We start from the raw sequence: 26,596 nt of genomic DNA on the forward strand, positions 1-26,596 counted from the left end.
CCATGGTTTGAAACTCATGTGATTGCTTCTGATGCTGAGTCTTTTGGTTCTCCCAGCAGCCCAATAATACAACACAGCCCGTTTACTTGATCACCTAGTATTTACAGAGCACCTAATCTGTACCACAGATACTGGGTGCTGGGGGGTGGGGTGGGGAGGGGCTACTGTATACCAGAAAATAGGCAAGATGAAGTTGGAAGGATAAGAGAGTCAGCCCAATGAAGGGGTGGTGGTGTTCCACCATAATCAGAGCATCTCCAAATATGGAATCAGACCATATGGTAGGCTTGAGGATGAAGTTACATGATAAAGTTGTATATTCATGGATTCTGAGACTTTTATTTTTTCAAAGAGATTTAATTGACTCTCTCCTTACAATCCCCAGTCTCATGCAACAGAGGGAATTGAATCCAGGTCCTGTGACTCCAGTTCCACGTACTTTTTTCTTTTCTTCTCGTAATTTTTTTAAAGTATAGTTGATTTACATGTTGTACCAACTTCTGCAGTACAGCAAAGGGACCCAGCCATATATATATATGAATGAATATACAGATCATTCCCTTTCTTATACTGTCTTCCATCATGGTCTATCCCAAGAGATTGGATATAGTTTCCTGGGCTACACAGTAGGACTTTTTTCTTGATCGAGTCCTCTTAGGAATAAAGGACATCTTCAAGAACCAGAACAAGAATAAAGTATATTTCTCAATTCTAAAAAGCCTATGTTATTACTATAGGCATATCTCAGGAGCCATCAATCTGGGGCTTTTTTGAAAAGATACAATCAGCGAAGGGAAAAACAAAGTGGATGTGAAAAATGCCTTTGAAGCTATTTCAGTTGCTACTGTTGGAAAATGTTTGAATTTCAACTCTAGTAGGCATAAAATAAGCTTATAGAAAACACTGGCTTTGGAACCTGAATCAATGACCTAGAAATAAATCTCAGAGAGGGATAAGCGAAATGCTGCAAAGAGTAGAATCAAAGAAAATAAAAATGTTATTTCCAAATGGTTTGTAAAAATAATGTTTGGGGGGTTATGGTGTGGAAATAGGTACATTTTAGAGCTACAGGTATTAATGATATCCTGGCATTTTGTTACATAACACTAGTCGGGTGAGGCGTGTATTTCCTTCCAAGGGGTTTATCACTGGAAACAACGGAAGGATCTTGTCTTTCGGGCTAACCCGTAATATAAACTCTTCTCCCTTTTCAGGGTCTTTGCCATCGATTCCAGTAACTTCCTGAGGTTACTCAAAAGTCAACTTTAAAAAAAAAAAATTATTGAAGTATAGTTGATTTACAATGTTGTGTTAATTTCTGCTGTACGACAAAGTGATTCAGTTACACACACACAGCAGGTTATCACAGAATACTGAGTAGCCATCCCTGTGCTCTACAGCAGGTCCCCATGGATCACAGGGCAACATTTTGTCCTTCCTCGGTACAAAATCAAACTCAGACCTCTCCTTTTCTTTGATTTCTCTGTTCCCCTTGCCTTTTTGAAACACTGTCTTCCCTTTGGTCCCATGAAGCTGTAGGTTCCTGGCTCTCCTCTGACCCCTCCTTGTCTCACTTCCCTCCTAATCATGGGCTTCCTGTCGGGGCTTTGCCGGGTTTGCTTCTCTTTCTAATTCTCCGTGTATACAAGCATGGCACCGTGACACTCCCACTCGCCCAGGCTCCCCAGCCTCCCGAGAGCTACTGTGTTTATTGCACTGCTCCCCAATATCCAATCAGCTTTTGAGGCTATCAGATTCTTTCCGTGCAACCTTCCTAAGATCTGACTTTCCCTCCACACGTCCATCTCCTCTTCTCTAGAAAAAGGACCTTATCAGTTAAGTCAGTTACAATGGCTTCATTCTCTGGAACACCCTGCAGTCTGCAGACTGAGAGAAGATCCTTTTTGTCCAGTTCCTTCCTTGTCCACGAATCAGTACCTGTCCAACACCGGTGCTCCTTACCTGGAATGACTTTACCCTCTGGAAGCCAAATCTGCTACTTTCTCCAAGATCCAACATGAAATTCCTTCTCTGGTGATGCCTTCCCCACCTGATCCTCTTCTTCAGTGAATTTTAATTTCCTCAGCAATCATATCTGGATCACTCTCTCTCATGCTGGCTTATTGCAACTAAAGGGTAAAGACCATGGTAATAGGGGACCAGCAAGGGTCTCCATGTTTGCTAAATTGAACTAAATTTACTGCACATTTCATCAGAGCTTAATTTTTTTTAAATTTACACATAAACTTTTCTTTTTTTTTCTTCTTTGGCTGCCCTGTGGTATATGGAGTTTCCGAGCCAGGGATCATATCCAAGCCACAGTTGCCTCCTATGCCACAGCTTGGGGCAACACCGGATCCTTAACCCACTACGTCAGGCTGGGGATCGAACCTGTGTCCCAGGGCTCCTACAATGCTGCTGATCCCTTTGTGCCACAGCGGGAACTCCTAAACATTTTAATTGTTACTTATTATTTAGACATTCTCTTAACACTTAAATTTGTGAAACTGGGAGTTCCCATCATGGCCCAGTGGTTAACAAATCTGACCAGGAACCAGGAGGTTGCATGTTCGATCCCTGGCCTTGCTCAGAGGGTTAAGGATCCCGCATTGCCCATGAGCTGTGGTGTAGGTCGCAGCCGCTGGTCAGATCCTGTGTTGTTGTGGCTCTGGTGAAGGCCAGTGGTTACAGCTCCGATTAGACCCCTAGCCTGGGAACTTCCATATGCCGCAGGAGCGGCCCTAGAAAAGGCAAAAAGACAAAAAGACCAAAAAAAAAAAAAAAAATTTGTGAAATTAAGACCATTTAAGCGTATGTTTTTGGAGAAGTGCAAGTTTGAGTAACCCACAGAACATCTGTGATCTTTCTACAGAAGCTTCGGTTTTGTGCCAACATTCCATGTATTTGAATATGAGTTAAAACAATCCTAATTAAACCAGAGCAGATTTAAAGTAGCTGTTTGTATGCCTTCATGTTTATTTTGATAAATATTTTACCTTTTTTGTTGTTGTTTGTTTGTTTTAGGGCTGCACCTGCAGCATATAGAGGTTCCCAGGCTAGGGGTTGAATCAGAGCTGCAGCTGCCAGCCTATGCCAGAGCCACAGCAACGCCAGATCCGAGCTACAACTGCAAACTATGCCACAGCCATGGCAACTGGATCCTTAATCCCTTGAGCGGGGCCAGGGATCGAACCTGGGTACAGACTATGTAGGGTTCTGAACCCGCTGAGCTACAACAGGAAATCCTAATTTTAATTATATAAAGACTGAACAAATATAGAAAGCATATCTTGCTTCATCTACTACAGTTATTACTTTAATATCTTCTTTTTTTGGCCACACCGGGAGCATGCAGAAGTTCCCGTGCTAGGGATCATACCAGCACCAGTGCCACCACAGTGACCCAAACCACTGCAGCATCCATGCCGGCTCCTTAACCTAATGTGCTACAAGGGCACTCCATATTTTAATTTCTTAAACTATAATAACAGAAATAGAAACACACTACAAACATATTTTTTTCATGACTGAAATAAATGGAAAAAAAAACCCAAACCCTTACATATTACCCTGACTTCTTGGGTGATCCTATCTTTCTGATTACGAAAGGGTCTTTTGGCATCTGAGGAGCTAAGGATTGATGACAGTGGGTAGACTCGGATATGTGAAGGATGAGTTGTGTCCAAAAAACTGTGGGTCAGAGAGAGATTTTCCAAATGGGAAATGAATTCTGACAGGAAGCTGCCTGCTGGGAAATGAAGGAAGGCCTTGAAAAGCTGGTCATCATGACGAAGCTTCAGTTGTGTTGACGAGTCTGAACTGCACAGGCGGAATCTACAATACAGAGGCTGTTCTGAAACAAACCTAATTATGCAGAATTGGAAGCCAAAGAGCACCCCCATAGCCAAACATGTTAATATGTCACAAGATAACAGGTCTGTCTTACAAAAAAACTGATGATCCAGAGTTCTTCGCTAGGCTCTTAAATCTTTTTTTTTTTTTTTTTTTTTTTGTCTTTTTGCCATTTCTAGGGCTGCTCCCACGGCATATGGAGGTTCCCAGGCTAGGGGTCGAATCGGAGCTGTAGCCACCGGCCTACGCCAGAGCCACAGCAATGGGGGATCCGAGCCACGTCTGCAACCTACACCACAGCTCACAGCAACGCCGGATCCTTAACCCACTGAGCAAGGGCAGGGACCGAACCCGCAACCTCATGGTTCCTAGTCGGATTCGTTAACCACTGAGCCACAACAGGAACTCCTAGGCTCCTAAATCTTATCTCCTTCATATCAAGATTAGCTCCTGGCTGGACAAAACTAGCGGGAAGTTGCTTTAATAAGACAGAGAAATGGTTTAAAAAAAAAAAAAAACACGTGAAAATTAAAACCATACATATGTATTTGTACCTAATCTCTGTATTATTTCTTTCTAATCATATGTGAAATGTTTTCATTCATTCACGAAGCATTTATTGAGCACTGTCCAAAGCGCCAGGGGTTCAATGATTTCTATCCAAAGGGAACTCACGAGGCAGAGAGGGGCGCTCCCAGGCTTGGTGCACAGAAGTGGAGAGTAAAGGACAGGAAATAACTAAAAGGGAAGAAATAACACAAACTGGAAAATGTTATGTTTATTCCTAACTTATTCATTGAAGAATAATCCAGCAAATCAATGTCGAATAAAGCCAGCAAAGAAGGCTGCCAACTTGATCATAGTCAGATTCAGTTTTCTGAAATTCTCATGCCAGCAGTGGGTAACAGTCTGGAACATTTTAAGACGCTGAAAAATAGTGACTGTGTGGGTTGAACAGTCTTTAGCACCTGCAGATAAGAAACGGTCCCGACACAGGTACATACGGCACAAGGTGAGCCTATCTACAAACCCGAAACAGACACACAGACACAGAGAACAGATGTGTGGTTGCCAAGGGGGAGGGAGTGGGATGGACAGGGAGTTTGGGGTTGGCAGATGCAGACTACTGCATTTAGAATGGATGGGTGATGAGGTCCTGCTGTACAGCACAGGGGACTACATCCAATCTCTTGAAATAGACCATGATGGAAGATATTATAAGACAGGGAGTGTGTAACAACTATGTGTGACTGGGTCACTTTGCCATGCAGTGGAAACTGGCACAATACTGTGAATCGACTATAATTTAATGGGGGGGGGGGGACAAAAGAAATGGTCCCTACATTTATTTCATGAGATATATAACAGTTGATATTTTATCTTCTAGTTTGCTTGTGGCAAGAGTTTCCTCATCACTATAAGAGAAACTGAGAAGTACATTGTTATATCATGATAAAACAATTCTAAAAGAATAACAGGGAATAATTACAGAAAGTTTGGAAAATACACACATGATCAGAAGTGATCCGTATGACCAGATCCCAACAATGCTGCAGGAATCTGTAATACAGTAAAGAAACGCCTGGAATTAAGCGATGTGCTCCAATAATAATTTTAGGGAACATGGAATAAAATGTAGCTGCAAAAGCAAATGTACGTGGCGGCCTGGGAGGCTCCCCTTCCGAGGAAGAGCTGCGCCTCTTCCATCCTCGGCAGGACCACCCCTCACCCCAGTCATTGCTCCCTTTTCTGAACTGCTTATTTCATCTCACTTGGTGGAACTAGCCATTGAATAACCTGATGCTATTTATTTGCCATGTTTTCACTTTATTTTTCCCAAATAGATCATCTGCTCTTTCCTGAGGACAGGAAGAGTGCCTTCAATTTCTCTGCATCCCCAGCAACTAGGAAGCACCTGCACAGGATATATGTTTGTTAAGGGCACATACACTCACTTTAATATTTATGTGAATATTAACAAAACAGAGTTGGTTAATATTTTGAAGAAAGGACCTGGGGTTAATTATTATTATTATTTGTCTTTTTAGGGCCACACCTGCGGCATATAGAAGTTCCCAGGCTAGGGTTCCAGAGCTGTAGCTGCTGGCCAACGCCACAGCCACAGCAACGTGTGATCCAAGCCACATCTGCCACCTACACCACAGTTCAGGGCAGAGCTGGATCCTTAACCCACTGAGCGAGGCCAGGGATAGAACCCACGTCCTCATGGATACAGGTCGGATTCATTACAGTTAAGCCAACGACAGGAACTCCAAAAAAATTTTTAATGTCTATATTTTGCCTTATTTGGCAGAGTTCTGAAGAATTCAATATAGCCTTGTATTATTTACACAAGTAAAAAACTGTAAGAAATGAAACCACTCCCATTAAAAAAAAAATGAAAACATCTATTCTGAGTTTTTTAAATCTCTTTAAATTTTGATGAAATGCATAGAGGACAAAAGACTGTCAAGCTTTTCACTAACTCTCTTGGCCCTTTCCCGCTGCCAAACTCCTGTTTATCAAGTCATTCTGGTACATCCAACAAGCAACATTGTTTTTTAAAAGTTTAACAGCAAATAGTTTTAAACAGTGCATGACTGTCCTACACAAACAGGACGTACACCCTTTGAATTCCGTCTACTATGCGTACACACCAAGCCTAGTTAAAGGTCACAGACTCCCAGGATACCAATGGCTCGGGAGTGTCACAGACAAAGATCCCTGGGTAATCTGCGCTATGCTGGCAGATTAATGACTGAATCGGAACGTGTCAGATGAAGACTGCTGTGAGGACCACAAGTCTCAGGGACTCTTAGGTGGCCCCACCATCCATTCTAAAAATAATTCCTTTCCCATTTCACACTGATGCCCACATCTCTGTAACATTCTGTCAGGAGACCAAAGGCTTGAAATATAAACATCCCTATACTGTCAGCAATGTTTGGTGCTTTCCTGGAAGTGCTTCGACCTGGCCCCCAGTGCTGGCATCCAGGATCCCGGTGATTTAGGAGAAAAGGATCCCACACACTCCCACGGCTCCGGGGAGCTCAGCTGATCATCAGGGTGCCAGGCAGAACCACGGTGACTACCTCTTGGATTAGCAGACACTCCCAGCCAGCATAACACGTGCAGAGGTGTCCCAAGACCTTAGAGAGAAGCCCGGGACCTCTCGCAGTCCTTCCTCCCCGCCCTATTTTTTAAAGTTTTATTGATGTTTTAACAATGTTGTGATAATTTCTGCTGTACAATAAAGTGATTCGGGTACATGTACACACATTTATTCTCTTTCACATGCTTTTGCCACATATATCATCACAGATATTGGGTAGAGTTCCAGGGGCTATACAGGAGGCCCCCATTGGCCAGTCATTCCATATACCACAGTGTGCATATGCCAATCCCAAACCCCTAGTCCATCCCCCCTCTCCCCCCATTCACCTGTCCCCTTTGGTAGCTATAAGTTTGTTTTCAAGGTCTGGAGTCTGTTTCTGTTCTGCAAATAAGTCCATTTGTATCCTTTTCTTAGATTCCACGTATCAGTGGTATCATACCATGTTTGTCTTTCACTGTCTGACTGGTAGAGCGGCTCTCTCAGCAGGGGCTGGGGAGGCTGTGGGCCTGAGGGCTGGAGCTACTGCAGTGGGTGTTACAACTATTAAGGATATCAGGACAAGGTCACAGTGGCACAGGGTGAGGGTGAAGCTGCAAGAATACCAGAGATGCAGCACCAGAGCCCAGCTTTGACTGAATTACCCCTGAGTCACCACCACCTCTCCTGGGTTCAGTTGTGAGAGCCAACACATTTTCTTTATCACTCGAAGCAATCTGAGTTACAATCAGTCACACATTTACGTCCTAGGAGAAGGCAACAGACTGATTTGAAATTGCATCGTAAAGTTCCCTGAAGTCATATCAGACAGATCCTGTCTCAAGGCAGGTGTTGATTTAGAGACCGCCGTACAAGCCCTGGGCACCTAAGGAGCGTGGAGAGATGTCACAGAGACCCGGAAAAGGCACCCAGAAGAGGATGACTGGGGTCCGAGCAACTTAAAAATGTCAACTTCTGCCCCAATTTTGCCTAAGCCTTGGTTGTTGGGGGAGCCTGAGGGTTTTATGTGTTTGTTTTTGCTGCACCTGAGTCATGTTCCTGGGCCAGGGATCAAACCTACGCCGTAGCTGTAACCAGAGCAGTGACAATGCTGGATCCTTAACCCACTGAGCCATGAGGGGACTCCAAGTCTGAGTTTTAAAAGAGATGAATTCTTCAATTATGGGGTTTGAGCCTCTGTCAGGGGTGAGTGGAGAGATATTTTGGAGTGGGGGCCTTGCTGGGCACCCCTCAAATGACAAGTGCCACAGAGGAGGCAACAGCGTGCTCCCTCGATTCTCTGTTCGGACCTGAAGGGCCTCGCTGATAGGTTTCCTCCCCCTAAACCTCAACCACACATACAGTCAGGGCTGCACAGGATAACCTGTCACTCTTTCACTTCAATTCTTAAAGTCAGACCTTTGAGGTTCCAAGGCTGGCAACATCCAGGGGCAGAGCTGGCCTCTCTCTCAAGTCTCCCCGGCAGTTCCTTAAAGGCACCAAGAAGCTTCCCTGTCCGGGTTTCACACACCCTGTGTGGTCTGCCTGAGATGCTCTCGGAGAGGCCTGGCCCTTCCCTCCCTCCTCATTGGCCGGACCTGACGACATCCCCAGGTATGTGCAGACACAAATGCCCTCAGAGAAGCCACCTGACTCCCATGTGACGCACGGCCTCGGTTAGAATTAGTCATGCCTCACCTAGCATTCCTGAGTATCTGCACCCGTGCATTCTTCAAAGCAATACTATTCATTTGTTCCGGATCCATTATCCATGGTGTCCTTTGTTTTTCTAATGTCGCAGGTAGATTTGTGCTGATTGCGTTTTAGTGCAACTGTTTATCTTAGGGTCTGCTTTCCTGATGAGACGGTGCCAGGAACAAGGCTACTAGCTCATCACTGGTTTATAGGGCTTGAATTTGCTGAATGGTTTCTTTTCTTCCTTTTTTTTTTTTTTTTTTTTTTGCTTTTTAGGGCCACACCCACGTCATATGGAAGTTCCCAGGATAGGGGTTGAATCACAGCTGCAGCTGCTGGCCTGCACCACAGCCACAGCAACACGGGATCCGAGTCGTGTCTGCCACCTACACCACAGTTCACGGCAACATCAGATCCTTAACTCATTAATCGAGGCCAGGGATCGAACCTGTGTCCTCATGGATATTAGTTCGGTTTGTTACCACTGAGCCATGTCGGAAACTCCTTTTACTTTTTTTTTTTTTATGACTGATTTCTCAATTTCTGCACTCTGTTTAGTGGGATTTCCCTGTCTGTCCTTAGGCCAGTGTTTCATGCCTTACACCAGCTGATGCTTGAGGCTGTCAATGTCCTCGGCCAATACCTCAGCTCTCCTCAAGCCTCACCGCCACCAGTGGAGCTGCCACCTCACTGTGTTAGCACTTTTCTAGAAGTTACAAGTTCAGAAGCAGCAAGAGGAAAAATGTGCTGAAAAGGAGGCCTGGCTTAGGGGAGCCAGCCTGGGGGAACCAACTCCGTGCAGGGAAGTTCTGCCTCCGCGGTGACGCTCACCCCCCCGGACACAACTCCTCCTACTCTGCCTTAATCTCTTATGTCACTGGATTGTGTGTCCTGAATAATCTATATTTGTTTGATTGAATAAGCATTTAATAGGCATTTTCTTTTAATAATGCAAATGCCTCTGGGAGGATTAAGGAACTATCAGTTAAGGACACGTTAGTATGAATTAGTTTCATCAAAATCCTTGCCTACTGAGATCAGCTACACCGAGGAAAGGAGCGTTTGGATGGGGGTGGGGGAGGGGAGGAAGCAGCCGTGTGATTCTGGAGCAGCGGGATCCCAGGGCACTGGGGACCCCGAGGCAGGACTGGAAGAAAGGGGGAGCCTAGAGCCCAGATAGGCAGAGGAAAGGCTCCGCCTCCTTCTCTCTCTGTATTTTAACACTAATGGGACCATGGGCATGAGGATGCAGTCACCCTCCCCAGGGACCAAAGACGCTGGTGGGCTACGCTGGGAAACCAGGCACCATTTTTTTTTTTTTTTTTTTTTTTGGTCTTTTTAGGGCCACACCTGAGGCATATGGAAGTTCCCAGGCTAGGGGTTGAATCAGAGTTGCAGTTGCCAGCCTACACCACAGCCACGGCAACACAGGATCCGAGCCGTGTCTGCAAACTACACCACAGCTAATGGCAATGCCGGATCCTTCATCCACTGAGCGAGGCCAGGGATTGAACTTGAGTCCTCATGCATACTAGTCAGATTCATTTCCGCTGAGCCACGAAGGAACTCGCCAAGCACCATTTTATTACCCTGCTGGGACATCACATTCCAGGTTCTGCTTTATTTTTTAATTTTATTTTATTTTTGTCTTTTCTAGGGCTGCACTCTCGGCATATGGAAGTTCCCAGGCTAGGGGCCTAATTGGAGCTGTAGCCACTGGCCTATGCCACAGCCACAGCAATGCAGGCTCCAAGCCGCGTCTGCGACCTACACCACAGCTCACGGCAATGCCGGATTGTTAACCCACTAAGCAAGGCCGGGGACCGAACCCGCAACCTGGGGGTTCCTAGTCAGATTCACTAACCACTGCACCACAACGGGAACTCCACATTCCAGGTTCTGGATTCCACTTTCCCAAACTTTAGAAGCCAGTCCGTTCTTAGCTGAGGACTAGACCCTGTCACTTCCAGAGGGGAAAACTCTGTACTAAGCCCAAGTAAGTGTGCAAGGAGCCCCTGGGAACTGATGGATCAACACTGTACAATCTGATCACTGCCTCAGAGAACCTGATCCCCAAGGAGAAACTCAGAAGAACTAAAGAAAAGGAAAAGGTTCCTTTTGACCGTCTTCTAAGACCGTGATGCATGCAGTCTGTGAGAGTGGCCTGTGTTTCAAATCTTGCATTATATTTCAACTATTACTGCCTATGAGAGCGTGTAGTCCTCAGAAAGTTTATGATATGAGCTATTCCTACCACAAGGAAAGAGATTTTGGTTTGGGATCAAGCTCCACCGAAAGAAAGCACGGATAAGTACCTAACGAGATAAAAGTACCCCCCTGAGCTGAGGAACGAGCGGTCTGCTGTAAAAGGCACTCCTGGAAACCCTACAACTGGGGGTTCTCCTCCTGGGTCTCAAGCACCCAGCTCTCGCAGTCAAGATGCTGCCAGCCTGAGGCACCCCCTGCGGGGGTCCCTCCTGCTATCTTCCTCCTGCAGCTCCTTGTAGTAAGTGCTTTGTAAGTCCGATTCAAGTATTTGTTTGTTTATTTTTTCAGTAGCCAACTAAAGACAAATCTGCAAGCTCGGGATAAAGACACTTCAAACTCTGCCTTTGAAGCCCCTTTCACGTCAAGTAATTGCCTTCCCTCCAAGGGACCAATTATAGATCAGGAGGAAAACGACATTCGCAGCTTCCCCGAGAATACCAGAAACCCGATTCGCACCCTGCTTGCCTCCTCTTAGAAAAAACGTGGGCCCGCTCATCTCCTTCCCAACGTGAAAGAAACATCATCACGTTTAGCAACAGAAAAGTCCTCTCTCATGTGTCTGTCCCTCCCCCTCATGCTTGAGGAATGTTAACTCCAGCTTATCCAAAAACATCAGCCACCCAGATAGCGGGGACAGAGTTTTGATAAGAAGGAAAAGGAGAGAATTCACTAAAAAGAGGGGTAACCGGATCTCAGCGATGCAGCCTTCCTTCCTGCCCGGGGGCCCGCAGAGCTTGTCCCCTTTCCCCTACCATGTATCTTCCGATCTCCACCACCTGGGGGCATTTCGATGTCCGTCAGGTAAAAAAGATCTCGTGTGCTCACATGATAGTGGTAGAATTAAGAGGGGAGATGATATGGCTGTCGCACTGCTAAATGCACGAGCTGTAGAATCTGCAGAACAGGCTTTGTGTTCTGTCCAGAACATGAAGTTACTGCACTTCTAAGTCCTGCTTTGACAGAAAACAGGGGTGATGATAACAGCCATCCTGGGGTTGCTGGAAAGAGTAAGTGAAACAAAGCATGAAAACATTTCGTCTCCAGCAGGTGATAAAAAATATTTAGCGGTAGTATGATGACAACACTGGTCCTAGGGTGACCTCACAAAGAATCTAGTGTCAACTCTCAAGGTCACCTAGACCAAAAAGTGCTATCTTCCCACGCTGCTGAGGGTTGGAGAGCTCCCAGAGGCCTTGGGGTGGGGAGGGGGGAGCTGTCAGCAAGGACCTGCAGGCATTCTCGGGGGACACAAGAAGGACAAAATTTACCTTGGAGTTTTGCCACTTGAGAAAGGCTTGAAGGGCCCTTTCTGTCTGCCTGTCTGTCTGTCTCTTGTCCTTGGACTAGATAGAAGATAGAATTAGGAAGGGAAGGAAGACTTTTCGCCATCTCTCTTGGCCGGAGAAGTTGGTACAGACCATGTAATATTTCCCCACATTTCCCAAATGCTTCCTCAGCACTATAAATATACAAAGTGTTTACAGTCTGGTTTTAGGAATAATGAAAAAGAACAGTATCTAGAATTAGACATCAAGGTAATGCAACTCTTTTTTTTTTTTTTTCTTTTTATGGCTGCACCTGCGGCATATGGAAGTTCCCAGGCTAGGGTTCGAATCAGAGCTGCAGGTGCCGGCCTACACCACAACCACGGCAACTCGGGATCCGTGTCCCATCTGCAACCTACACTAGAACTCACAGCAATGCCAGATCCTTAACCCACTGAAAGAGGCCTGGGATAGAATCCGAATTCTCATGGATACCAGTCACTTTTGTTTCCACTGAGCCACAGTAGGAACTGTTGGCTAATGCAACTCTTAATTGAACTTGGCTTAGGCAAATATGAGACACTTAATTGGCAACGATTTTATGATGTAACCACTATCTAAGAAAGAAACACCAAACTTCTCCAGTATTTCTCACAGGAAGGTATGTACAGCTACCATTTTCCTGCTGGACACTGTAGGGCTCTCAAGGGAAGATATTATCCTCTAGCAAAATCCAGATAGGAATCCAACAGATGCCATGTCAGCCACAGCAATCCAATAAATTTCATTATAAACTAACTTTCCCTAAGCTGGTTGTAAAAATTTATTATGTAATGATTGATACACACGAAACAATAGACATATTTTAATAAATAGCTACATTATGAAGCATGATAATGCAACCAAAACCTGTGAGTCCACCCCCAACTAAAGAATTAGAAAATTACCAATATTATTGTAGCCACCTGCATGCTCCTTCCTGCTCTGAGCCCTGTGCCTTGCCTTCAGAAGTAGCTCTCTTAAATTTTGCACTTATCATTCCCTTGCTTTTCAAAATAATCTTTTTTGCAAATATGAATCTTCAAGTGTATATTGTTTAGTTTGGCCGAACACTGCAAAAACTTGGAGATCTTTACCTCCAGAAGGGTTAAAGTTGGAACCATGGTGCACAGGAGGGCTTAGCTGTTGCCAGTCTTCCTTAACAGGCATTATGTGACCTGCCCCTCATCTCCCTAGAGAATCAGCCAAAGTTCTAAGGATTCTCCTGGTTTCTTCTCACAGAAATCACAAAGTTTCTTTCATTCTCAATATAGGTGTCTGTCTACACAGCTCTTGTCTGAAATGGGTAGAACTTTCTGTCCCCCACCCCATAGGAAACCATGGACTAGTCCTTGCTAGTCTGCAGAGAGTGGACTTGAGGTTGGCTGCCATATTGGTGGGGAAGTCCTCCTGCCTGGAGAAGAGGTAGCACAACCCAGACATCTCTGGACGTCTGCGTATCTACAGCAACCACCTCCCACTGCTCTTCATTAATAAGTAACAAAGAAGAGGACTATTACTGCCTGGTTGACCATATCATTTGGTCAACATATTCACTGCTAATTCCCCTGGACTTCCTTCAACTCCTGTTAAGAAGCATAATCTTCTCATCATTCTTCCAGAAAGCCATGTCACGGTCAGCATCCTATCCTTGTTGATAAAGCTGTTAAGAACTGTGAAGAGCCGGAGAATTCAGTCTTCTTGCAAGCTACCAAGGTAGACCGTCAGTTTCATGGATGCTGGCAGAAGACCCAGTCTACTGGCTCAGAGCACAGTTGTGTCACTACTCATGGCACAGCAAGTGGCATGAGCATCACACATTTGTGTCAGTTGCCCTTATCCCCAGATTCTCCAGGCTGATGTGGATAGACTCAGACAGATGCCTGCACACACAGAGGGTTGCATCATAGAAGAGGGACCTTGAGCATAGGGAGTTGCTGGTAAGCACGCCCGCTTTTTGTTCTGGAGGGAGACACTAACTCCGTTTCCAAGGCTGTTCATTATACAAACTTCCTTGAAAAGAGACTGTGGAAGAAAAGACAGTCCCAGTGCTGTACTCATGAGATGTGTAGAAACAAGAGGGGTCCGTGGAGTTCTCGCCGTCTACCGTTATCTATTACACTGCAATTAAAATTTGTATTCAAATAGCTTTTAATTGCGTGATTCTTTTAAACTCTATCTTGAACCCAGAAGTGACAATCATATTGACAGAGCCTTGCGGAGGAATGTGTGTCTTTGTGCAGCAAAGGGTCCCCCCAAAGGTACATGATTATTAGAGCTGACAAATAATATGGTTTAGAGAGTCAGGCATTCAGAGGTTTTTGAGGGATTCTTTCTGACTCCGTTTTTCTAACAAGCAAGAACAATAATTTTGCTCTGTAGCAACATTAGCTTAGAATTTAATGAAAAATTCTACAAGACATAAAGATCTGCTGAGATAGAACTATAAAAATACTGAGAGCTCTAGTCGCTGTCTGTATGGCCAGCAAGCATCCTTGATGTGATGTAAGCTCGTCTTTACAGCAAAACCCCTACTTTACATTATCTTACAATTTGCACCTTTTCTGGCCAAATCTGCCAGTTTTCTTGTGTTACTAATGTACTGACCTCTTCTTCGTATTACCTGGTAATTTATGCCTGTTCTTTAAGCCCATCCCATTCCCTGCCTTACTAACAGACTGACCTCCCCGGTATAGTATCCTGCAATTTACACCTTTTCCCCCCCGACTCCATCAGATTTTCCCATGTCACCACTAATGTACTGACATCTCACAATCTGTACCGCATTTCTTGCAATTTGTACTTATTTTTCAGAAAAGCTGGGGGAAGGCTGCCTTTTTACTATGTGTTCAGGGCTGAGGACCAGAGACTGCTGAGCATAAGCGCTTCACTCCAACCCCGTGGACGTGGCTCCCGGCTTAGGAAGGCATTAGGAAGTGATTAAAGATGATGAGCTGGGTCCTGAGCCATCGGCTAAGTAAGTGATGAAAAGGAAGATGTAAATTTTATAATCTGTCCTTTACGAAAGTTTCAGGGGCTCTGCAGGATGAGGAACGTCCAACTTAACTTCCATTTAACACATTCTTTTTTAGTGCGTTCAAATCAAAGAGAGGCTTTCCCGTGTATTAACAGTTCTCCCTCAGTTTGTACGATTGCTATTGGCCGTATTTCCTCCTGGTCACCCTGAAGTAAGACTTCCTGTGGGATGTGCTACCTACATTGAGTCAGAAATGAGTTAGAGCTGGTGAGGCGAAGGGAGGTAGGGTTGAGAAAAAGAAAATCCCGGATACAGGACACTGCATGTGCAAAGGCACAGAGGCGCTGGTCCAAAACCTTTAGGGAACTTCGAATAGTTGAGTGGTGGGAGCACAGCCTGAGTAGGAAAGTGCCCGAAGAGGATTATGAAAGATGTCATTTGAAGGAATCCAGACAATCTATATAATTGGGAGCCATTAGAGAGTTTTAAGTGGGGAAAGTTACACGTTCATATTTGAAATCAGAATAATCTCTGAGATGGTGGTATATGAAGTTGTTAGAATGTATACATTCTTTTTCTCACATTATCCTCCATCATGTTCCATCACAAGTGACTAGATATAGTTCCCTGTGCTATACAGCCTTGGATGTCCAGTAAAACAATAAAAGCCTACTGTTTGGGAAAAAAAAAAATAAGATGTTAGAATGGAGATGATGCTGGAGATAGGGGAATGACTTAGGAGAGGAAACAATTAGCTAGGAAAGAGAGGACAAGGGCACACGTTATGGGCTGAATTGCATCCTCCCAAATTCCCAAGTTGAGGCCCTAACTCCTAGTACTTCAGAATGTGACTGTCTTTGGAAACAGTGTCTTTAAAAAGTTAACTAAGATAAAATGAGGTCATTAGAGTGGGCCCTAGTCCAATATGACTGGTGTCCCCATAAGAAGAAGAAATTAGGGCACAGACAGAAAGAAGACCATGGGAAAACGGCCATTGGCCTCAGAAGAAACCAACCCTGCTAACACCTTGACCTCAGACGTCTAGCCTCCAGAATTGTAAGAAAATAAATTTCTGCTGTCCAAGCCATTCCACCTGTGGCATTTGTTATGGGCAGTTAATACAGCCGGGGTCAAGGTTGGTGGGGAGGAAAAGCTGAGACAGACTTGGGTGGTGAAATAAACAAAATCTGGTGACCAGCTGGTTATAATGGTCAAGAAAGGGGTAGATTTGAAGGATCCTTGTATGGGTAACTGGGTAGATGGCACTGTCGTGAACCAAGGAAAGTAATACAAGAAAAGAGAAAGATCAGTTCTGAGGCCAAAGACAATAAAAAGCATTTAGAACATGTGGAGTCTGGGGGGTCCATGGAGACGCCCAGAGAGAGGTCTCTAGTAGGAGGTGAAGATGTGAGTCTGGGATTTAGAAAACAGGACTGAGATGAAGGCAGGGAACTGGGAGTCCTCCCCATGGAAGCAGAGGCTGAGAAGGAGCCCTCCCAGAGCTGGCATATGGGGATAAAGGAGAATTCTAGAAGGAGGATGCTTCCACTGAAGGAGAAAGAAAGGGATGCGTAGGTAGGATGCATCTTACAATCACTGGTCTCTTGGCACAGTGTCATACTTTATTTTTATTTATTTATTTTTTTGTCTTTTTAGGGCCACACCCGAGGCATATGGGAGTTCACGGGCTAGGGGTCCAATTGGAGCTGTAGCTGCCGGCCTACAGCCGACCAGATCCGAGCAACACCAGATCCGAGCTGTGTCTGTGACCTACTCCACAGCTCCCAGCAACGCCCGATTCTTAATCCACTTAGCAAAGCCAGGGATCAAACCTGCATTCTCATGGATACTAGTTGGGTTCATTAACCACTGACCATGACGGGAACTCCAGCACTGTGTCATAGTTTAATGGGCAGAATTCTTCTTCATGAGCAGTGCATGATATGAGGGTGCCCTGGAATCAGTGGTGTCTCAAACTTCATGATGTGGTCTGGTACTCTAGGAAAGGGCATGACAGTTGTTTTGATCTGCGGCTGTCAGGCAAAGTACCCAGCCTTAGCAACAGATAACTTCTAAATACTATCTCAAAAAAAGAGCATCTGCAAAGGCACCCTTTCATACATTAAGTCACCGAGTAACTATTTTGAGAGCCAACTGTGCGCCTTAGTGTCTCACTCCTAAAGCAGTGAGCAGGGAAAACTAATTGGCAGAAAGCGCTGTGCTGTTATATCATAAGTAATGACATGCAGGTCCTGAAACTCACTAATAAAAAGAGCCCAATTATTACCATTTTTTGTTCAACTCTTCCTACGTTTGTAATTAAGTCTGTGCCTTCTCTCCAGCACTGTGGAATGTTGATCACTTACTACCTGAGTGGGAGGAAGAAGTCTTGAGACTCTGCCATTTCAAAAGATGGACCAAAAATTAGCCTGCAGCTGGGACATACTTGGAAGACGATTTTCAGACAGTAATCTTTGACGAGATGAGCCCTGCGGTAACTGTGGTATTTGGGGTTTGTACTGCTTTCAGTGTTTACAAGGTCAAATCTAAATTCATCCATTGGAAATAGGCTCTGTTTCCACTGCTGAGTATGGGCTGAATCGATTTATTTGCTTATTTTTAAATGCATCTACTGGCCTTTAGAAGCTATTATTTACAGAAAGGTACTTTTGAACTTTACAAACATGTTGGATGCTACCTACTGTCCACAAATTTTAAATAAGGTATTAAGATATGTACCAAGCAAAAATTTATATCCAAAATAAGAAAATGAAAGGTGGAAATCACTGCCGAATGCCCTCCTAAATCATATGTATTTTTTTTTTTCTTTTTTGGCCACGTCTGCAGCATATGGAAATTCCCGGGCCAGGGACTGAATCCAAGCTGCAGCTGTGACCTATGCCACAGTAGTGGCACCGCAGGATCCTTAACACACTGCATTGGGCCAGGGATTAAACCCGCTCTGCCACAGAGACAATGCTGGACCCTTAACCTGCTTTGCCACAGCAGGAGCTCCCTAAAGAGCTCCCTAAGTCATACTTTTAAAATAATCACTCTCACAGATTTGTTTTTATCATACTGAATTAAAATATACTTTCTTAAAATATTAAACCATATGAATATCTAAATCTATTTTCAATGTTTTATACAGAGTATGGAGTACATTTTTGATGGCAATCAATATGTCTACATTGGGCAGTTATTTTATTTAATGGTTATTACAATCCAGTGTCTGTTTTTTAAAACTGACCTAAGGGACCAACTGACAAATATGAATATTTATCTTAACCTTCTTTAAGGTCTGAATTCACTTTTCATCTTGGCTTTTCTCATTTTCACCTTGTACCTGATTACTTTACAAGGCATATGTCTCTTTCTTCTTTTAATTGCTTTTTGTAGTTCCTTTTTCATTCTTTTTTTTTTTTTAAATTGCTTGTTGCTAAGCAATGTGCATAACATTAGGATATACATTCATTATCCCTGAACACTGTCTACTGGTATTATTTTTCTCTGTTCCTTTACCTCACTTGAATTGACCTAACTATGCTTTCTGCTTTCTTTTGACCTTTCTTTTTTGCCACAACATGTTCCCCCACCTTCCTGTCCTTTGATCACCCCTCAGTAGCTATTGTATTCAATATTTAGCCCCTTTTTTTCCCTGTTCTCCATTGTTTTTGTTAAGCTCTGATGGACAGGCTCATGCATATGACTAATTTTCTTTTTCAGTCTACTCGTCTTGGTTCTTTCATTTGTATTTAAAGACATTAGAAAGACATCTTTTGTGAAATTTAGGTCACTTCCTATTATTTTGCTTCGATCACTTTCGCTGTTCCAGATTTTTTTTTTCAGTACCATAGCACCTGTTCTGCTCTCTTCATCTTATTTACTTTAGCAATTATAATACTGACATGGTATAATCCTATGAAACCACTTCACTTACTCAACTTAAATTTGTTCTGTTTTTCAATGAGGTACAATGCATTTAATTTATTTAGCTATGGTAAGCTGCCCAAGCAAAAAAGACCTCCCAGAGTACCAAGCAACAAAATGAATAAAAAAAAACACCTCAACCACTTACATATATGGCATTTTCTTCTTTTTATTTATTTATTTATTTGGCTGCCCCCATGGCAGGTGGAAGTTCCTAGGCCAGGCACTGAACCAATGCCACAGCTGACACCTGAGCCACTGCAGTGACAATGCTAGATCCTTAACCTGCTGTACCACAGGGAACTCTCCAGAATTTTCTTTTTCATAAATGTTTGAATAAATATTTTTGAAGAACACAAAAAGCACATTTTACTGTTACCAAGCCAAGCTAACTTTCAGGATAACTTGTACTTCTGGGATCACGTAGATTCTCATTCCTATTATTATTCTTGGAGACAATGATTTCCTATCCTTTTTCTTGGAGACCCTCACTGTTGGTGAGTATGGATATGTTTACAATATAGGATTACATGATATTCAGCTTGACTTACTTGTGTCATAATCTTATAATATCTTGCTTCTTCTAATTATATTAAAAAGTTGATGATTTTTCCCTTATTACAACACAGAGATGTTACAGTTACGGAAGTAGTTTAAGTGAGACTCATTACGGATAAGCTCTCTGGAACAAAGCTGTTCTATTGAAAATAGCTATGTGTATGGGCGCACATGTTAATACTGGCATATCCTCTTTCGCATTTCACCTCTTAACACTTTCCAAGTTCCATATAATCTAAACTTTGCAAGCAAAACCTTGTTAATATTTATTTGTATGACTTCTTTCTCTTGAATGCTGGACTGCATAGTCAGATAAAAGGGCTCAAATTAACTGACATCATAACTAGATTCTTTTTTTTTACCACAAGGGAACATCCAAAGATTCTTACCATACTTCAAACAGATCCCAGACAGAAAATTTGCTTCCACTGTTATCTTTTTAAGGTGGTTTATAATAAGTTGAAAAATAATAGTGGATACTAAACAATAAAATGGAAAAAATGTTAATTACTGAAAAGAAAACAAATAAAAACATGCCAGATATGTCTGTTTATAAACTCTATGGCTTACTGAAAGGTAGTCAGTGTAGTTGCAAAGAGTGTAGGCTTTGGGGTCAATAGGCTTGGTTATCTTGGCTATTTCATTAAAATGAGAACTAACAATACTTATGGGACAGTAGATCACAGGGTTTAAGAATGGAAGCTTATTAAAGACTTAAATATAAGACATGACACCATAAAACTAGAAGAGAGCATAAGCAAAACATTTTCTGACATAAAGTGTATCAATGTTTTCTTAGGTCAGTCTCCCAAGGCAACAGAAATAAAAACAAAAATAAACAAATGAGACTGAATCAAACTTACACGCTTTTGCACAGCAAAGAAAACCATTAAAAAAAATGAAAAGACAACCTATAGAATGGGAGAAAATATCTGTAAATGATGCAACTAAGAAGGGCTTAATCTCCAAAACATAAGAACAGCTCATACAACTTAACAAAAAACCCAATAGAAAAATGGACATTAGACCTAAATAGATGTTTCTCCAAAGAAGATATACGGATGGCCAGGAGGCACATGAAAAGATGTTCAACATCACTAATTAGAAAAATGCAAATCAAAACTACAATGAGGTACCATCACACACTGGTCAGACTGGCTGGCTAGCCTTAACAAGCCTTCAAATAACAAATGCTGAAGAGGGTGTGGTGAAAAGGGAATCCTCCTACACTGTTGGTGGGAATAATAGTGCAACTGCTATGGGAAACAGTAAGGAGGTTCCTCAGAAAACTAAAAATAGAATTACCATATGATCCAGCAATCCCACTCCTGGGCATATATCCAGACAAAACAATGAGTCAAAGGGATACATGCACACATATGGTCATAGCAGCACTATTCACAACAGCCAAGACTTGGAAACAACCTAAATGTCTATCAACAGATGAAAAGATTAAGAAGATGTATATTTAGACAATGGAATATCACTCAGCCATAAAAAAGAGTGAAATAATGCCATTTACGGCAATATGGATACAACTAGAGATTATCATACTAAGTGAACTAAGTCAGAATGAGAAAGATAAATATCATTATGATATCACTTATATGTGGAATCTAAAATATGGAACAAATGAACAAAACAGAAACAGACTCACAGACATAAAGGACAGACCTGTGGTTACAAAGAAAGTGAGGCGGGAGGGAGAAGGAGAGACTGGGAGTTTGCGGTTAGTAGACGCCAACTCTTACATTCAGAGTGGGCAGACCACAAGGTCCTACTGTATAGCACACAGATAAATCTCCTGGGATAAACCATAAGGGAAAGGAATATAAAAAATAATGTACATATGTGTATAATTAAATTGCTTTGCTATAGAGCAATTAATGCAAAACTATAAATCAACTATATTTTAATTAAAAATATATGAACATGAAAAAAAGACTGTGAGCTTAAAAATTTTAAGGAAATGCACTGAGTTAAGGACAGTCAGGATAATTCTGAAGAAATTACAAAGATCTAGGACTTATAGTACTAGATATTAAGACTTATTATAAAGCCATATAATTCAGAGTGCGGTATTGGTACAAGGAGAGACAAATAATAGATGAATGCAAAAAGACTCTTCTCTTATCAGAGAAAAGTTGATTGTCTCTCTAGTCTGAAGTCATTCTGGAGGCAGAATTCCTTCTTACTCAAGGAATCTCATTCTTTTCCTTATGGCCTTTAAGTGATTAGAGGAGGCCCACCTACATTAGGAAGAGCAATCTGCTTTATTCAAAATCTACCCATTTATTTTTTGATTTTTGTTGTTGTTGTTGCTGTTTTGGGACCACAAGTGCAGCACATGGAAGTTCCCAAGCTAGAGGTTGAATGGGAGCTGCAGCTGCGGGCCTAACACACAGCCACAGCAATGCTAGATCCAAGCCACTTCTGCGACCTACATCACAGCTCACAGCCAACACTGGACCCTTAACCAGATGAGTGGGGCCAGGGATAGAACCCATGTCCTCATGGATACTAGTCGGGTTTGTTACCATTGAGCCACAAGGGGAACTCCAGAATCTACTCATTTAAATGTTAATCACATCTTAAAAACATCTTCACAGCAACAGCTAGACTGGTGTCTGATGAAAAACTGGATATCATAGCCTAGCCAGGTTCACACATAATATTAACCATCACATTTGCATTAGGTAAAGATTTCTAAGATAAGATGCCCCCAAAACATGAATCATTAAAAAAAATTGATAAATTGGACTTCATCAAAATAAAGAACTTCTGTCTTTAATAGAAAATGGAACAGAATAGAGAACCCAGAAATAAACCCAGACACCTTGGTCAATTAATCTTTGACAAAGGAGGCAAGAATATAAAATGAGAAAAAGACAGTCTTTTCAGCAAGTATTGCTGGGAAACCTGGACAGCTGCATCCAAATCAATGAAACTAGAACACACCCTCACACCATGCACCAAAATAAACTCAAAATGGCTGAAAGACTTAAATATATGATAGGACACCATCAAAGTCCTGGAAGAGAACATAGGCAAAACATTCTCTGACATCAGCCTTACAAATGTTTCCTCAGGATGGTCTCCCAGAGCAACAGAAATAAAAGCAAAAATAAACCAATGGGACCCAATCAAACTGACAAGCTTTTGCACAGCAAAGGAAATCAAAAAGAAAACAAAAAGATAACTCACAGAATGGGAGAAAATAGTTTCAAATGATGCAACTGACAAGGGCTTAATCTCTAAAATATGCAAGCAACTTATACAACTCAACAGCAAAAAAGCTAACAACCCAATGGAAAAATAGGCAAAAGACCTGAATAGACATTTCTCCAAGGAAGATATACAGATGGCCAACAAGCACTTGAAACAATGCTCAACATCACTGATTATTAGAGAAATGCAAATCAAAACTACCATGAGATACCACCTCACACCAGCCAGAATGGCCATCATTAATAAATCCACAAATAACAAATGCGGGAGGGGGTGTGGAGAAAAGGGAACCCTCTTGCACTGTTGGTGGGAATGTAAGCTGGTACAACTACTATGGAGAACAGTATGGAGGTACCTTAGAAAACCATACAAAGAACTACCATATGACCCAGCAACCCCACTCTTGGGCATATATCCAGATAAAACTCTCCTTAAAAAAGACACATGCACCTGAATGTTCTTTGCAGCACTATTCTCAATAGCCAAGACGTGGAAACAACCCAAATGTCCATTGACAGATGATTTGGATTAGGAAGATGTGGTATATATACACAACGGAATACTACTCAGCCATAAAAAGAACAAAATAATGCCATTTGCACAACATGGATGGAACTAGAGACTCTCATCCTGAGTGAAGGAAGTCAGAAAGAGAAAGACAAATACCATATGATTAAAACTTATATCTGGAATATAATATAGGGCACAAAGGAAGCTTTCCACAGAAAAGAAAATCATGGACTTGGAGAATAGACTTGTGGTTGCCAAGGGGGATGGGGAGGAAATGGGAGGGACCGGGAGCTTGGGGTAAATAGATGCAGAATGTTGCCTTCAGGATGGATTAGCAATGGGATCCTGCTGTGTAGCACTGGGAACTCTGTCTAGCCACTTATGATGGAACACGTAATATGAGAAAAAAGAATGTATACATGTAAGTGTAACTGGGTCACCATGCTCTACAGTAGAAAAAATATATATATATAAATAAATGATGTTTAAAGAAAGAAATGTTAAGAGAATGAAAATGAAAGCAACAGACTTGGACCTGTATCTGGAATATGCAGAAATCTCTTACAACTCTGTAGTTTAAAAAAATAAATAAAAATGTGAGCAAAAGATTTGAACATACACTTCATCAGAAGAGACGTGGACAGCAAACAAGGACAAGAAACAATTGTTTTAGTCATTAGTCATTAGGGAAGTACAATTTAAAAGCATAATGAGATATTGCTACACACTTAGGAGAAATGGCTAAAAACAAAAACAAAACTAACAATTAATAAAACCTAGTGGTAGTAACAACACACAGTTGTTGTTGTTACTTGGCTGTCTCATAGTCTACTAGTGGGAATGCAAAACAGTGCAGTCATTTCAGGAAAAGTTTGCCAGTCCCTTTATAAAATTTAAACATACACCTACCATGTGGCTCAGAAATCACACTCATTGACTCAAAAGAAATGAGGACAAAGATCCAACTAAAAACCTGAACACAGGAGTTCCTATCATGGCTCAGCAGTTAATGAAGCCAACTAGCATCCATGAGGACATGGGTTCCATCCCTGGCCTTGCTCGGTAGGTTAAGGATCCGGTGTTGCCATGAGCTGTGATGTAGGTCAGACGCGGCTCAGATCCTGTGTTGCTATGGCTGTGGCGTAGGCCGGCAGCTGCAGCTCTAATTCAACTCCTGGCCTGGGAACTTCCTTGTGCCACGGGTGCAGCCCTAAAAAGACAAAAAAAAAAAAAAAAAAAAAAAAAAGACAACCCTCCCCCCAAACCTGAACACAGATTTTTATATAGCAACATTAGTCAAAATCACTCCCACTGGAAAAAAGTCAAGGTCCATGAACTGGTGAATAAACAAACCATGGTACAGCCATACAAGAGAATGTGACTCAGCATTTAAAAGGAGTCAACCCCTAACACATGCACCAGTGTGGGTGAATTTCAAGCACATTATGAGAAGGGAAAGAAGTCCAATACAAAAGATTACAAACTGTATGATGCCACTTACACCACATTCTGGAAAAGACAATAATATGGGGCAAAAAAAAAAAAAAATCAGCGACGGGAATAGATGGAGGGAAGGGAAAGAGAAATATTTTATATGTTGATTGAGGTGCTGATTACACAACTGTATACATTTGTCAAAACCCATATCATAATATACACCTATTATCAGATAATTCTATGATCTGTAGATTATACTTTAATGAGTCTGATTTTACATATTGGCAGTGAAAATCGAAAAGATGAAAAAAATTACATTAGGATAAAACTTTGTGGGGGGAGCACAACTAAAATATGAGTTCAAGAAGAAGGGATGTAAAATTTCCAAGGGGGAGGGAGTGGGATGAACTGGGAGTTTGGGGGTAGTAGATGCAAACTATTATATTTAGAGTGGATGAGCAATGAGGTCCTGCTGTTTAGCGTAGGGAACTATCTACAGTCTCTTGGAATAGAACATGATGGACGATAGTACGAGAAAAAAATGTATATATATTTATGGGAAAGGCATAGCTTTTAAGAGTCTTTTTAGGAGAGTTCCCGTCGTGGCTCAGTGGTTAAGGAACCCGACTACTATTCTACTGGCCTCACTCAGTGGGTTAAGGATCCGGTGTTGCTGTGAGCTGTGGTGTAGGTTGCAGACATAGCTCAGATCCCATGTTGCTGTGGCTGTGGCTGTGGCCAGCAGCTACAGCTCTGATTCAGCCCCTAGCCTGGGAACCTCCATATGTTGCAGGTGAGGCCCTAAAAAGACAAAAGACCAAAAGAAAAAAAGAAAAAAAAAAAATAATCCTTTTAGGGGAATACAAAGGTTCCTGCCCTAGAAGACAGCTTCCCCAAAACCCGTCACAGACAGGTTGCAGGTGTGCAGCATACCAAGCTCTACCATCTCTGGGGCAGGCAAGTGGTTTGCCTTCGGCCAAAAGCAACTTTTCTATTTACCTAAATGCGCTCTTATAAATACTCTCACTGCCTCTGAATGCAATACGGTGAAAAATATTGTAAGACCCTGCCCTGAGAAATTCTCACACGTGTGTACAGATGGAAAGATACAAGAAAACCTACCACATGATTAACTGAAATAGTGAGTAACTGGCAACAACTTGAATGTTCATCCATAGCCAAATGGCTAAATAAAATGGAGAATTCTCTTTCAATGAGATTTTAGGTAGCAATGGCAATGGATGAACTAGAAGAACTCCATATATCATTATGGAGGAATCTCAAAAATGTAATTGTGAATGAAAAAAAATCAAAGTCATGATTACATACAATATGATAACACATATAAAACATCTGAAAACATGTAAAACAAGATAATGTATTGTTTATGAATAAATGTCTATACAGTCATATTAAAATGTGCACAAGACTGATAAATACCAAAATAGAGATTATGAGGTTCTCTCTAAAGAGAAAGGGTAAAGAATCAGGGAAGGGGGCATAGGGCTTTTCAAGTATTTTATTTCTTGTGTAGTATTTTATTTCTTAACAAACTTCAAGTAAACATGGCAAATGTTAAGGCTGAAAAAAGTTTAAGTAGCTGAAATGCAAGTGTTACATTATACGCCACCTATGCTGTTCTGTTTAAGATATTTCCAATGGACACAAAAGTATGAATTATGTATTGGGTATCCTAAAATTTGGCAGGAGAGTGATAAAGATTGACTATTATATCTAACATAAATA

General features: G+C 42.2%; 1 protein-coding gene across 15 annotated transcripts in view; it reads right to left on the reverse strand.

The window, feature by feature from the left end:
- Nucleotides 1-26,596, reverse strand: part of EFCAB11 (EF-hand calcium binding domain 11) — a 191,886-nt gene that overhangs the window by 108,935 nt on the left and 56,355 nt on the right.

Source organism: Sus scrofa, chromosome 7 (genome assembly GCF_054392235.1).
Source record: "Sus scrofa isolate SSC_HxYL_T2T_F1_AM1 chromosome 7, Sscrofa_HxYL_maternal_Yorkshire_Landrace_v2.0, whole genome shotgun sequence".
In the NCBI taxonomy this organism is placed as follows: domain Eukaryota; kingdom Metazoa; phylum Chordata; class Mammalia; order Artiodactyla; family Suidae; genus Sus; species Sus scrofa.